Source organism: Ursus maritimus, unplaced genomic scaffold (assembly GCF_017311325.1).
Source record: "Ursus maritimus isolate PB19 unplaced genomic scaffold, ASM1731132v1 scaffold_3, whole genome shotgun sequence".
NCBI lineage: Eukaryota > Metazoa > Chordata > Mammalia > Carnivora > Ursidae > Ursus > Ursus maritimus.
In genome coordinates this window covers 51,691,493-51,705,081 of record NW_024425563.1, presented here as the reverse complement: position 1 = coordinate 51,705,081, position 13,589 = coordinate 51,691,493, and the positions used below count along the sequence as shown (strand labels likewise).

General features: G+C 43.2%; 1 long non-coding RNA gene across 2 annotated transcripts in view; it reads right to left on the bottom strand.

Moving 5' to 3' along the window:
• Positions 1-13,589, bottom strand: part of LOC103658868 — a 68,207-nt gene that overhangs the window by 33,859 nt on the left and 20,759 nt on the right. The gene's annotated exons all lie outside the window — the stretch shown is intronic.

Below are 13,589 nucleotides of genomic sequence, written 5' to 3'. Positions count from 1 at the left end.
CCCCAAATCCCTGCGTCCTTTCTTAGTCAATACTCACCTCTGCCCCAAGAAGTAACTACTGTTCTGACTTCTGTCGCCATTGATGGGCTTTGTCTCCTCTTGACTTTGTATTCATGAGATCTTACACTTGCACTCTTTTGCATCCGGCCTCCCCCATCAAGACTGTGAGCTCCATCCCCAGCTCCCTCCTCTTTCTTGCAGAGGAGTATTCCATTGTGTGAATACACCACCACTTATCCATTCTGCTGTTGATGGGTGTTTGGGTGGTTTCCAGTCTTGGGCTATTATGAATAAAACTTCTGTGAACATACTTGTACATGTCTTTTGGTGGATATTTTTTTTTTCCTTCTGTGCTTTATCAGTCTGATCAGAAGGGCAAAACCACGGTGTGCCTGGGTGGTTCAGTTGGTTAAGCGGCTGACTTTTGATTTCGGTTCAGGTCATGGTCTCAGAGTGGTGAGATCTAGCCCCGAGTACATCCGGCTCTACGCTCAATGGGGAGTCTGCTTGAGAGTCTCTCCCTCTGCCCCTCCCCCTACTCGAGTGCAGTCTAATAAATAATTCAATCTTAAAAAAAAATAGGAAGAGCAAAGCCATATGATCATTTGAAGAAAAAAAAGGTTTAATATGAAGAATATCTTAACAGGAGTAACAAGAGGTTGGCTACTAAGAAGTAAAGATTATAAAAAATACAGAAAAAGCAGATATAGAGTTGAGATAAAGTACTCAGGGGAAGAACCACTCCCCCACCCCTGCCCTCAGGGCATGGTCTGAGATACAGACCTTATTAGAAGCCCTTGCCATGGCTCACTGAATAGCAGAGAAGTCATTGTATTCTTGCACTGGTGGAATCTTCCAGAAATCCACCCTCAGGAAGTTGTGGGAAAGCCATATTCTGGGACACCAAGGAAAGCCATTCTTTGGGCAGTGTTATACCTGAGGCGCTCTACTACAAAGCTGACTGAAGTGGTTGCCCACGGAAGCTGCAAGCCACTATGTACTGCTGGCCACCACACACGGCAGGCTTAGAAGTGGGGAGCCACCCGTGCTGCAGGCGCTAGACTGGGGGGGGGGGCGTGCACTGCAAGGAAGCTGCTGGTGCCGCGGGAGCTGGCCGCTGGAGGGGCACATTGCAGGAGACTGACGAGTAGCCCACCGCAACCAGGAAGCTAAACTGTCATTTCTTCCTTTCTTTTTTTTAAGACTTTATTTATTTATTTGTCAGAGAGAGCACAAACGGGGAGCAGCAGGCAGAGGGAGAAGTAGGCACCCCACTGAACAAGGAGCCTGACTTGGGACTCAATCCCAGGAACTTGGGATCATGACCTGAGTCAAAGGCAGACTGAGCCACCCAGGCGTCCCAAAAGACATTTACTGTAAAATCATCCTAGTCCATTTACAATAACTGTTCTCCTTGCCCTCTGCCAGTTCAACTGAAGTCAGAGATTTCTGAAGCTTAGGTGAAGGTCCACTGTTTGAATTTATTACATTATAGAGAGCTTCTATGAGATTGAATCAGATTATCTTTCTCAATTTACAACAATGCCACTTCTAAGCAGTCCTGTGGCACCTACCCTTCCCTGTCACACTACTTTACAATTATGTGTCTGGCTCTCTGTTTTCCTTCTCAAGGGTAAGTTCCTTGAAAACAGGAACCAAACATTCATCTGTATAAGCCGAGGGCTAGCCCAGGACCTGGTGTGCCCTAGGCACTCAAGGAACATTCCTTGAGGGTTTTGACTGAGTCATAGCAATAATCTATTCCAGATGTGGGATAAGACACAAACTGAGCTTTTGGTTATATCCATTTTTAACTGATGTTGGGGCTGATAGTGGCTAAGAAGGGGAAAGACAGGAGCCTAGAAGAAAGGTCTGACTCCCTGAGGCATGAAAAATGGGGATTTGGAAGCCGCAGAACACTCCTCTAGAGATGGGAACTGATGAGAGAGGGGACAACAGTCTACTTTAGACCAAGAAGGGGTCGGAAGGGACGTTGATGACCTAGTGCCAGAGGGAGGCTTGGCTGGAAGAGACAACAGAGAGAAGGGAAGGGGCCAAGCAGGAGCCCCTCAGCAGGGCTTGCCGATTATATATATATATACATATATATAGATATAGATATAGATATAGAGATATATATAGAGATAGATAGATATATATTTAAGCATCCCAGGTGATACTGAGGTTTGGTGAAGTTTAGGCTGGAGGGCTTTCCTCTTACTTTGACCCTGAGTTCTGCATTAAGAAAAGGCTGATTCATACCTACTCCCTTAGAAGATCCAGAGGATTCAGCAATTAGAGATCTGGGTCCTGCTAGGCGAGCAGCTTTACCCCCGATTTGAGGGGTAGACTTAGGCCTTTGGTAATGAGGACTTCACTTTCCTTCACTGCCGACAGAAAAAGCAATAAAACAGAGTTCTGACTTTGAACTTGGGGTAGAAAACAGAGGGTGAATTATGCAGCAGAAACGGTGACCATGGGAAGTGAAAAGCCAATGAGCTAATTGTATCCCATTTTACTACAATTGCTACAATGAGCCATTGTAGTTTTTTCATACCCTGACAGTGCCCATGCTGTGGTAGTTATTTAAGTGATTAAAGGTTGAGACCAGAGCATGGAGAGCCTTGGATACCAAGGTAAGGAGAGTGGATGGCAGCCAGTGGGCATAGCTCTGCAGACTAGGGAACTCATTCCTGGGGTAGGTGCCCTCACTGGTCAGTCAGTCTCAACCCTGGAAGCCTCCAACTCTATCATAGGCGTTATTGACAAGATGCAAAGGAACTAACAGCTATTTTTGAACCTGAGTTTTTCTCACATCTATCTTGCTAATGCCAACTTGCATTAGTAACTCACATTTTCCACCTGAGTACAACCAGCCGTAGCTGGCAGGGCTTAGGTCAAGTACAGAGAACTAGCAAACCAGTGGGAAAGTTTTAAGCCTTGCAAATCCGTGGTTTAGAAAGAAAGTGCAAAGTCAGCTGCAAGATCCCCACTCGCCTACGTAATGACACAGTATTAGGAAAAGAAAGTGCGTGAACTTAGAAGCCATTGTAATTATCACTGTTGCCCGACACAGAAATCTGGGGGTTTCTGTGCCACAAAGAACCAGCTGGAGAAACCAGCTCTCCAGCCATTTGCCATCCTGACCCTACTCTCACACTGCCTAACCTTCGCGGCTCACGTCTAACGAGTCCAGATAAGCCGTTCCAAAAGGTTGTTAGAATAAGGCTGATTCCTAAGGATACTAGATAGTACAGTCTGGCTGAAGGAGGAAAAATTACATTGTTTTGGCAGGGGGAGCTCTACTTACTCATTCAATAAACATGCATTGGGTGACAACTATGTGCCAGGCATTGCGCTAGGGGCACCAAAAACCCAGAGGAAAAAAATGTGATCCCTGTCTTCATGGTGCTGAGTCTGTGGAAGAAACAGATGTAGAAACAGAAAAGCCTAAGTTGGTTTACTGCAAAAGTGCAATGCGAGAGAAATGCACAGGATTTCATGAAAGCAGGCAGTAGGCTGTAATCAGGGAAGACATCCTGGAGGAGATGCTATTTGAGCAGATAGATGGAGTCAAGAGTGGGCTGAAGCCACTCACTGTGGCTTGCAAAAGACAATTACCTAAATTTCTCCCCAATTTTGCCTTTAGGGACCAGACTGGTAACTTGAAATCAGCAATGGCATGAGTATTCCCACCTTAGAAATCAGCAAACCCTATAAACCAAGATTTTTCCTCGTGGAGAAACAGTTAAACATTTCCCAGCACACCCCTCGGGGGGATGTAGTCATGCAGGAGGGAAGGGCAGTATAGGCAACGTATGCACCATCGGCAAAAGCAGAGAAGCCAGAAAAAGCATGGGGGTGGGGACTATAAGACTTTAATTTTTCTAGAGTGTGAAGTGCACAGCTGTAATAGCAGGAGATAAAACAGAGGGGAAGGCCAGGGCTAAATTACAGAGGGCATTGTAAGTCACCCTAAGGAGTTCCCACTCTATCCAGTAGGGGATGGGTAGGCAAAGAAGTTTTAAATTAAGGTGTTATATTCTAAATATTTTAGAAACCTCCTATTTACATCCTTGATGAGGATCATCTTATGCAACCTGAACTGATTAGTTTGGAGAAATTTTGCTCCTAAACCCATCCTCAAAGTCAAAAATAAATAAAGCAAAAAATTTAAAAACAAATTTGTAAGCATTATATGGTGACAGATAGTAGCTGTGATGAGCATAACACTTGGGCTGTCGGATCACTGTGTTGTACACCTGAAATGGATGTAATGTTGTGTATCAATACAACTAAAAATAAATCCATTTTTAAAAATACAGAAAGTTTTTAAAATTTTTTTAAATTAGTTTTGGTGCCGGGATTTCCCACCACGACAGCATAACTGGCTTCAGAAAGGTAGTGTGTAGAAGATGTGGCAGTTTTAATCCCACCAAAAAAAAATTTCAGACAGACAGTGGGTTAAATGAGGAAGTTTAGTATAAAGAATTATTAACTATGAAAAAAAACTAAGATATAAGGAAACTCTGTATGGTTCCCTGGGGTCCCTCCAGTGCCCTCTACTGAAAAAGCTTAACATTTTAAGCTCACTTACTTAAAAAAATTTTTTTTATTGTTTATGTGTGTGTGTGCTAATATGTATATAAACACACATATATAATAAAAATATAATTTTACTTATTTTATTGCTCACTTTAAAGGAGAAATACTTAAAGGAATCCCATTGTTTATTACAGAGCATCGTAGAGGGTGTATTTGGAGCTGAGAGCTGACGGAGGAGGTCAAACATTCTAAGTGGGAACTGAAAAATGTGGTCATTCTCCTGGCTGTTTAGCTCACAAGACTGACTCGGGCTACGCTGCACTTCTTACATCATCCCTAGGCTGTGAGGAATTGCTTACCACTCATTCTGGGTGTCAACTTGGGGAATTTGGCTAATTGCAGCTCTCAAGAGGGTAAGCTCAGTTTCTGCTGTGATTCCCATGTGCTCTGTCATTATTCCTTCCAGCCACTAAGTGCACTCACTCTCTCTCTGGCGTTCTACTCCAGCGTCTTACTGACCTTCCCCAGCTCACTCCCACGTCATTGTTCTGGGACACACATGTTTCCCGCAAATCCAGACCATGGGGTTACACTACATGCTCCACCTTTCGTGGTCTCTCTTTGGGGGAAAAATCTGTAGTTGCTTAATTGTCCTGATGACCAAAGCTCCTGTCATGAGAGATCATGGTTAAGAGCTCAGGTTCCAGAATCAGACATGCCTCAGTCCCAGTTTTTAGTTGTGTGTAAAGTCTTGAAACCTTAGTTTTCTCATCTAGAAAATGGGGATAAAGAGCACCTGTTCAGGTGATTGTTAGAAACATTAAATGAGATAATCCGCATCAAGTACATAGAAAGTACCAGCAGCACAGTAAATGCTTGGCAGTAGTTACCATTACTCTGCTTTGCCGATGGCCCAAAGTCAGACACCCTGAGAACTAGCCGGCTATGCTTTGCCTTCCTCAAAATGCTAAAAATGTAACAGTCTTTTATACTTACTATGATTTTTTAAAAAGATTTTATTTTATTTGAGAGAGAGAGAGAATGAGCGGAGCGGTGGGGCAGGGGGAGGGGGAGAAGCAGGCTCTCTGCTGAGCAGGGAGCCTGATGCGGGACTCAATCCCAGGACCCTGAGATCATGACCTGAGCCAAAGGCAGACGATTAACCGATTGAACCATCCAGGCGCCCCTTACTATGATTATGGGTATCACTATTACCCAACTGAAAAAGAAATGAGTTTTTTTTTTTTTTTAAGAGTAATGAGTTTTGATGAAATGTTTCTTACTCTCCCCTGGATTCTCCCAGAGTAGAGAATTCACAGGTTTTGTCTTTGATTTTTCTTTTCTCTTTTTAATTCAGCTGATAATGTTGCTCATTATCCACTTGAGGTGACATTAGAATAAATTAATATTAAAATATTTAAATTTAGAACAATGTGTTTGAAATGCCATTAGGAAGATTTATCACCTGCAATGAGAAATCAGTGCTCCATTAGCTACCATCCCCTCTCCAGTAAGTTTGGAGACCTCGGGCTCAGATCATTACCCAGCACCTCTCTCTCTCTCTCTCTCTTTGTCCCCTGATGCTGTGTGGACCACTGTTCTTGGGTTTACTGAGAGTTTGTTATACTGATTCGCTTTGCACCTCAGACACTTGCATCCACCAAGATGCCAAAGTGAGGCCCTGTAACAATAGAAGAAAAGGCAAAACTCACTTGTTCAATTATTAAAGACAATGTAAAATGGATGCCAGGAAAGGAAAATGATTGAGAACTACATTTCCAACTTAGAAGATAGGCTGTCCCTGGGAATCCCACCAAATCTGTGAGGCTGTATGGTGGGGTTATTCAAAGCATGACATCTGTAGCCAACGGGCTGGGGTTCAGATCTTAGCCCTGCCCCTTGCTGGCTGTGAGGTCTTGAGTGGGTTTCTTTACCTCACCATGCCATGATTGCCTCATCTGAAAACTAGGGATGATAACAGTACCTGCCTGACTTGGCTGTTATAGGGATTTTTGAGTTAATGAATGTGAAGGGCTTCAAACATCTGACACATGGCTAATGCTATGGAAGTATTTGCTGTTATTACCTGGTCTTTGAAAAAGCCTTAAGAGCAAATATAATTACAGGTTCTTCCAATCAATTAAGCACCTGCCAGCATTCCAGAAGACCCCTTATTTATAAGATCCCTTTCTTTGGCTCAGACTTGTCTCCCTTTGCCAATTTAATTCAAAAGGATAATGACCTACTTTTAAGTAGAAAGCCCCTAGGAAGTCACTTTGAGAGGAAATTTCTCAGGAAATTCCCTAGTAATCTGTTGGGGGAGAAATATCAGTATCTTAAATCTGCTTAAAAGCCAGCCAGCCCCAAACTAGTCTACTGTGTTACAAGTCAGGATAGTGGGTTAGTAATGTGGTTGTTTCTTGGTCTGATGCTGGGTCCTTGAGTGTGTTTACTGGGTGGAAATGAACCCAGCCATGCATTCGTGCTTTGTTCACATTTTTGTATGTATATTTAACTTCAACATAAATTTTACTTAAAACAAATACCCTACCAGGAGATATATACAGTTCAAGCTCACCCAAGAACCTTTTGAGTCTCTTCTACATTTTCCTCACGGATGTTTGAAAATTTTTTTGGTGAAGAGCTCCGAATCTTTTGCATCTATACTGAGGCCTGAGAATTAGGTAGCTTCTAAATGGGGCCCCTAAAACATTAGTTTTTTAGTATAAATATGTCCCATGTAGGGGTGCCTGGGTGGCTCAGTTGTTAAACATCTGCCTTCGGCTCAGGTCATGATCCCAGGGTCCTGGGATGGAGCCCCACGTCAGGCTCCCTGCTCAGTGGGGAATCTGCTTCTCCCTCTCCCACTCCCCCTGCCTGTGTTCCCTCTCTCACTGTGTCTATCAAATAAATAAAATCTTTAAATAAATAAATAAATAAATAAATAAATAAATAAATAAATCCCATGTAATATTTGGGACATATTTATACTAAAAAATACTTATTTACCTGAAATTCAAATTTAACTGGCCATTCTCTATTTTGTTTGCTAAAGCCAAATTTTGGATAAACTGGTTTTTTTTTTTTTTTTAGCATATCTCAATATTATGTAGAAGGATTTATACTAAAAAAATATTCGTCTGAAATTCAACTTCAACTGGAAGTCCTGTATTTTATCTGACAACCCTATTCTGAGTGCTTTATACATATCAATTCATTTAACTCTCATACAATGAATGGGGGAGGTACTATTATTACCTCCATTTTACAGATGAGGAAACTGAGAAAAACAGGCTTAGCAGTTTGTCTAAAAAAAATCTGCAGTATCAAATGCTGGTAAAAATAGAGAACATTTGGAACTGTCATACTGCAGGTAGAAATGCAAAATAGTATAGTCACTTAGGAAAATCATTTGGTAGTTTCTTAAAAGTTAACACACACTATCACAGGACCCTAGCTACAATATCACCCACCAAAGCCCTTTGGAAAGGTTTGGATTGGATCCTGTGAAGCTAAAGTAAAAAAATAACTGTACATGTACTAAACTGTACTCTGGTTGGTAAATCTGTGTCTCTCAGGGGCAAGGATTAGAAATTCTGAAACTATTTGTATACTAGAGAGGAAAAAAATAAGCACATATATTACAAATGATTACAGCCAATCTCTCACTATTGGAAAAAGAAGTTAGAAATAAGAAAGGAAGAACGCTAGAATAAACCCTCAGGTACTGGATTGGAGTCAGACGTATCAATATTGACTTTAATCAATATCTTTGAAAGATACACAGATAAATAGACACAGAGGTAACAAGAAGGTTTGCACACGCATGAGGTGGTATACATCCATGTAATTACCTACTTCTGTCTACCCAGACAGGCTAGAAGCAGCAACACCCAGGAGCAAGTGAGTACATCCACTGCCCTCAGATCTTGGTTTTTAACACGGTTCTCCAAGAAAAGGAACCAAGAATCCTTGGAGAACTGGTTAATTCTGGGGTTGGGGCAGAAAATAATATAAGATGAACCTGGAGTCTCTTGTGATGCCAGAAAGTAAGGAAGAGCTAAAAAACAAGATAGGAGCATATAAAGGGGCATAAGAGCCACCAGAAAGAGCTTGCAAAGGCCAAAGCTGGAACCAGTTGAGCCATAAAATAAATGAAGGGATTAGATCAGAACCCAAAGAATGAGATAAGTATCTATGAATCCACACTGCTCTAAGTAAATACATGAAGGATAATTGACAAGTCTTCTTCACAGAATCCCAATTAACACATGCAGAAGGAATGAGGGAAGGAGGAAATCACCATTAGACCATCACAGTAATCACTGCTGAAAGCGAGATGCACAAAGAATTCTAATGTCAGGCAGTAAGAGTTCCAACAGAAGCAGGATAGTTGCATAGATTCAAAGTATCTCTCTTCAAATGTTTAATAATGGCAAGAGGAAAATAGTAAATTTATGGTGGTGAATCCTGACAAATACCACCTCAGCCAAGCGACCAAGGTTCACACCACCAGTAACACACATCAAAATTATGTGCTCCTGTCCAACACATGGAGAACCTTCTGTTCTATCCTTCCCCAAACTACATCATCTTAATCTCATCATGAGGAAACATCAGATACCCAAATTGAGGAACATTCGCTACGGTAACTGACCAGTGCTCTTCCAAAGCATCAAGGGTGTTAAAGACAGGACTGACCAGCTGTCAGAGATGCGGGAGGACTAACGAGACCCAACAACTAAAGGCCAGGTGGGATCCTGGGATAGAAAAAGAAGAATAGTAATGGAAAAAGTGGTGAGATCCAATTAGTCTATAGCTTCATATATTGTCCCAAGGTTGATTTCTTAGTTTACATAAATAATCTACAGTTATGTAAGATGTTAACACGGGGTGGGAGGGAATGAGTAAAGTATACATAGTAACTCTCTTTACTATTTTTACAACTCTTCCAAGTCTAAAATCATCTAAAAAATAGAAATATTACCTCTCCGAAATGTAAAACTCTCATTTCTTTCACACAATGCCTTACTCGGCAAAAAATAAAAATAAAAAAATAAAAAATAAAAACAAAAATAAATTTAAAAAAAAATTAAAGAGCCAATTTTGGCTGTAAGAATAGAGTCAGGCTACCAGATTTTTGACTATTCAATTATTTTCCTGGTCCTCTCTTCATCTTTAAATCAGGTCAGGAATCCTAAAGAGTCTATTTTCTCCCTTCTTTCCTTTTTCAAACTTCTAAATCAGGATTTCCTACTGACTGCAGCTGGCGCTGTCCTGCTCCCACACAGCTCGAAGCCTGCAGGAGTGACAAGGCCCACTTGGTGGGCTGTGACCCCTCCCAGCCTCTGCTGTACTTGAGCTTTCTAAGTGCGGTCCTGGGAAAAAGGGTTCACGGGGGTGCCACATTCTGTTAAAGTGTCTGCAGACTCTTCTAGAATTTGGGGGAGAAAAGCAGTGCAGAGGAATCTTACCCAAAGCAGGAGTCGCAATGCCTGGTCTTAAGTATCCCATTGCCTCACTTTTTTGTGGGAAAGAACTCCCATCTCTGAACGTATAAATAAACTATTAGTGGGTAACAAAGTAAAAACCATCTGCTGTCATCTGAAGACGCTGCCAACCTGTGACATTTCATAGGGCTGTCTACATCTTCCATCTTTCCACAAAGTTAATTTTTTTAACCTAAAAGCAGCTATTTCACCTCATTAAAGTGTTTGATATGTATTTTTAAAAGCTTTTTATTTATTTATTTTAGAGAGAGAAAGAGCACAAAGGGGGGAGGGGGGATGGAGGGACAGGGAGAGAGACTCTCAAGCAGACTCTGTGCTAAGTGTGGACCCTGACGTGGGGCTCGATCTCACAACCCTGAGATCATGACCTGAGCCAAAACTAATTACTGGACACTCAACCAACTGCACCACCCAGACGCCCTTAAAGTGCTCGATATTGTATGAGAAACAGACTCGTCTCTGACTTTTCAGTTAGCTCACAAGGTAAAGGCCAATTTTGATTAATATAAAATGTTTGCATATTGATTATATGAATCATTAGCAATAATTACTTTAAAAGGAGATGTTTCTGCCTAATGGAAAAATGGGCTACCTACCAAAAATCCACCACCAAAAGCCACCCATACCTATGGCTGTGTGTTAGGAAGGTAACACCTAGGTGGAAATATCTTTAACAGGTTCAAGACACACTGGAACTATTTATCTTTTGAGGCTCAGAGATTCTCGGAACTTCCAGGACGGGAGAACTAGCACCATTGTTCCTTTCTCCAGGCATGAGGCCAGCTTCTTAAAGCCTCAGGAGGACACACCTATGTTCATGGTAGTTGGGATTGCCACAGCTTGATCATAGCAAATTAGTAAGCTGGCATGTTCACGGGGCACACTGGGATTTTTCCGGGAAGTCTGCAAGGAGAAACTGCAGCGCAGAACAATCCTTGGAGGGGCAAGGACAGGAGCTTTATCTCCTGTTTCCAGTTGATCAATTGTTATATCTTCCAACTCCTTGTTGGTCTGTCAGGAAACCACAGTCCATGCTCCAAATTGTTGCATTTCATCTCAGTCTAGATGTAGAAGGCAACTTAGGATGAGTGAGATTCCAGACCAAAAAGAAACAGTCAAGATAATGTAAAAAGCTACGCAGGATTTTTGTTAAATATCACAATTTCCCAGGCCATTTCCACCATTCAACCTTCTTATAAAAACCAGCAAAGGAAAATGAGACAGCATGGAACCTGTGTCTTGAGCCCAAGGATAGTGCTACAACAATATAATTCTAAGACATATGTACAGGAGATAGGTTTCTGAGTTTTTCCAAAGTTTGATATTCATTCTACTTCCTGGTCTCCAAACCCCAAGGATAACAACTCAGTAGGGTTTTTTTGGGGTGGTGGGGGTGGGGGGAGAGGGAGGAACTAGACTTTTGTGGTTTAAGATGGCAGTTTGACTCTACAGAGGATTGTGGTGCCAAGTGAGGGCTGGGACCCTCAGTGTTCATCTCCACATCCCCAGGATAGAGGTCCTGTGGACTCTGGGGCAGCTCAGGCTCTCGGTGCCAGCTAGCTGTTCTGGAGGCCCAGGCCAGGCCGTGAGTGCAAGTCCAAGGTTGCAGTGGTGACTGATGGCACACACACCAAGAGCAACGAAGAAGTATAGTTCTGCTCCACTGCTGAAAACAGCCACGATCTACTAGAAAGAACTCATACCTATGGCCGTGCATCAAGAATCAACATGAAAGGCAGGGGGTAAGTGTATGAACCTACTGGTCACCAATGAAGGTTCTATTGTCAAAGCTCAAAAGGGTAATATGGATAATTATGGGATGCTAAATTCATAGCCTATTACTTTAAGGGAGATCTACATATACATGTCTCCCTTCAAAAAGTATGTGTGTGTGTATATATACATACATAGCCACAGATATATTTACATATTTAAACACATATTATGTCCAGGGATCGGCCAATTTCAAGCCTACATGTTAGACATGAAAAGACTGTATTTCAGTGGCTCTCACCCTTGGCTGCACCAAATATTGATGCCTGGCTCCCATCCCCAGGGGTTCTGAAGTATGGCCTGGACATTCCAACGTGTGTCTAAGGTGGAGGATCTCAGCTTTATTTCGAGTCTCAAGACCCCAATTCCAACAGCATTGATTTCCATGGAAAGCAGTCAAAGCCAGCTTCCTGTGTGGCTGGCAAGGGCAACGGTGGAGATTAAGCACGTTCTGTGGACAGCTCTTGAAAGAAGATGGTCATGCACTGATAGTACACGGCTCTGGTACTTATCAAAGACAAGCTGGCTCTCTCTCACGGCGTCGATGGGCTTCTGTCTGGGTAAGATGCTGGAGCAGGCTTCAAAGGTACGTAGCCACGAGCTCAAACAAGATGATAGAGTCAGACAGTAGAGCTTTGGTCACTCACAGCCTCTGTGGAGAGCCAAAGCCCAGACAGGGGGCTGTGTGGACTTCTGTCCTAGGACAGAACAGAGATCTTCTAATTATGGATTTGAATCCAAGTTAGAAATCTCTCCGGATTGCCAACAACTAGTCAATTGACGGTCATATTTGCAAGTAAGATCGACTCCCTGGTATCTTTGTCTCTCTGATCATCCAACACACCTCTTAGTATCCTCATCTCTCATGGGAGAAGAGGAATGGAGGCCTGAGCCCCTCCAGGCTTGAAAGCGGGGCTGTATAGACATCAACTCATTTCATCCCCCCACTGCCCTAAGAAGTGGCTTGCTCTCCTGGCCTTCATGCTGTTGTCCTAATGGGCTGCCGGCCATCTCTGTCAGCCAGTGGGTAGTGTTGGTCAGGACCATGTGGCCAGCAGCAACTGCCTTTTAAACAGCATGGAGTAAAGAGTCCTGTCTTCCCGGAGTGGAGGATGGAGGCTCCAGCCACCTCTCGCAAAGGCAGCCTGTGCCCCCACAGCGAGCATCTGTGCGTGGTCAGGCCAGGCTCCTGGGCCACTTTCCACACAGCATCTTGTGTGGCTGAATCTTTTTGTTCCTCCTTCAGGCAGCTGGTAGGAGTCTCTTCCAAAACTCAGTGTCTTAGTTCTCTGTTGCTACCCAACAAATTACAATTACAATTACCTAACAAACTTAGCGGCTTAAGCAACACCCATCTATCATCATAGATTCCGATGGTCAGGAGTCTGGGCACAGCCTGGCTGGGCCTTCTGCTCGGGGTCTCTGAGGCTGCCGCCAAGCTGTCACAGGGGCTGGGTTCTCATTGGGAGGCTTGACTAGAGAAGAACCTGCTTCTGAGCTTACTCAAGTCGTTAGCAGCTTTCTCCTTGTGGCCGTAGGACTCTGGGCTCTGGCACTTTGCTGGGGGGCACTCTCAGCAACGAGAGCTCACCCGCAGTCCCCTGCTGTGCGGTCATCTTACAACATGGTGGCGCCCTTCTTCACAGCTACAGACAGTCTCCTCCCATTTGCTGAGTTACCCCATCACTACAGCAGTCAACCACTATACTGAGCACAGTTCCACTTGCACTCAAGAGGACGCGGGACACAAGTGTATGACTC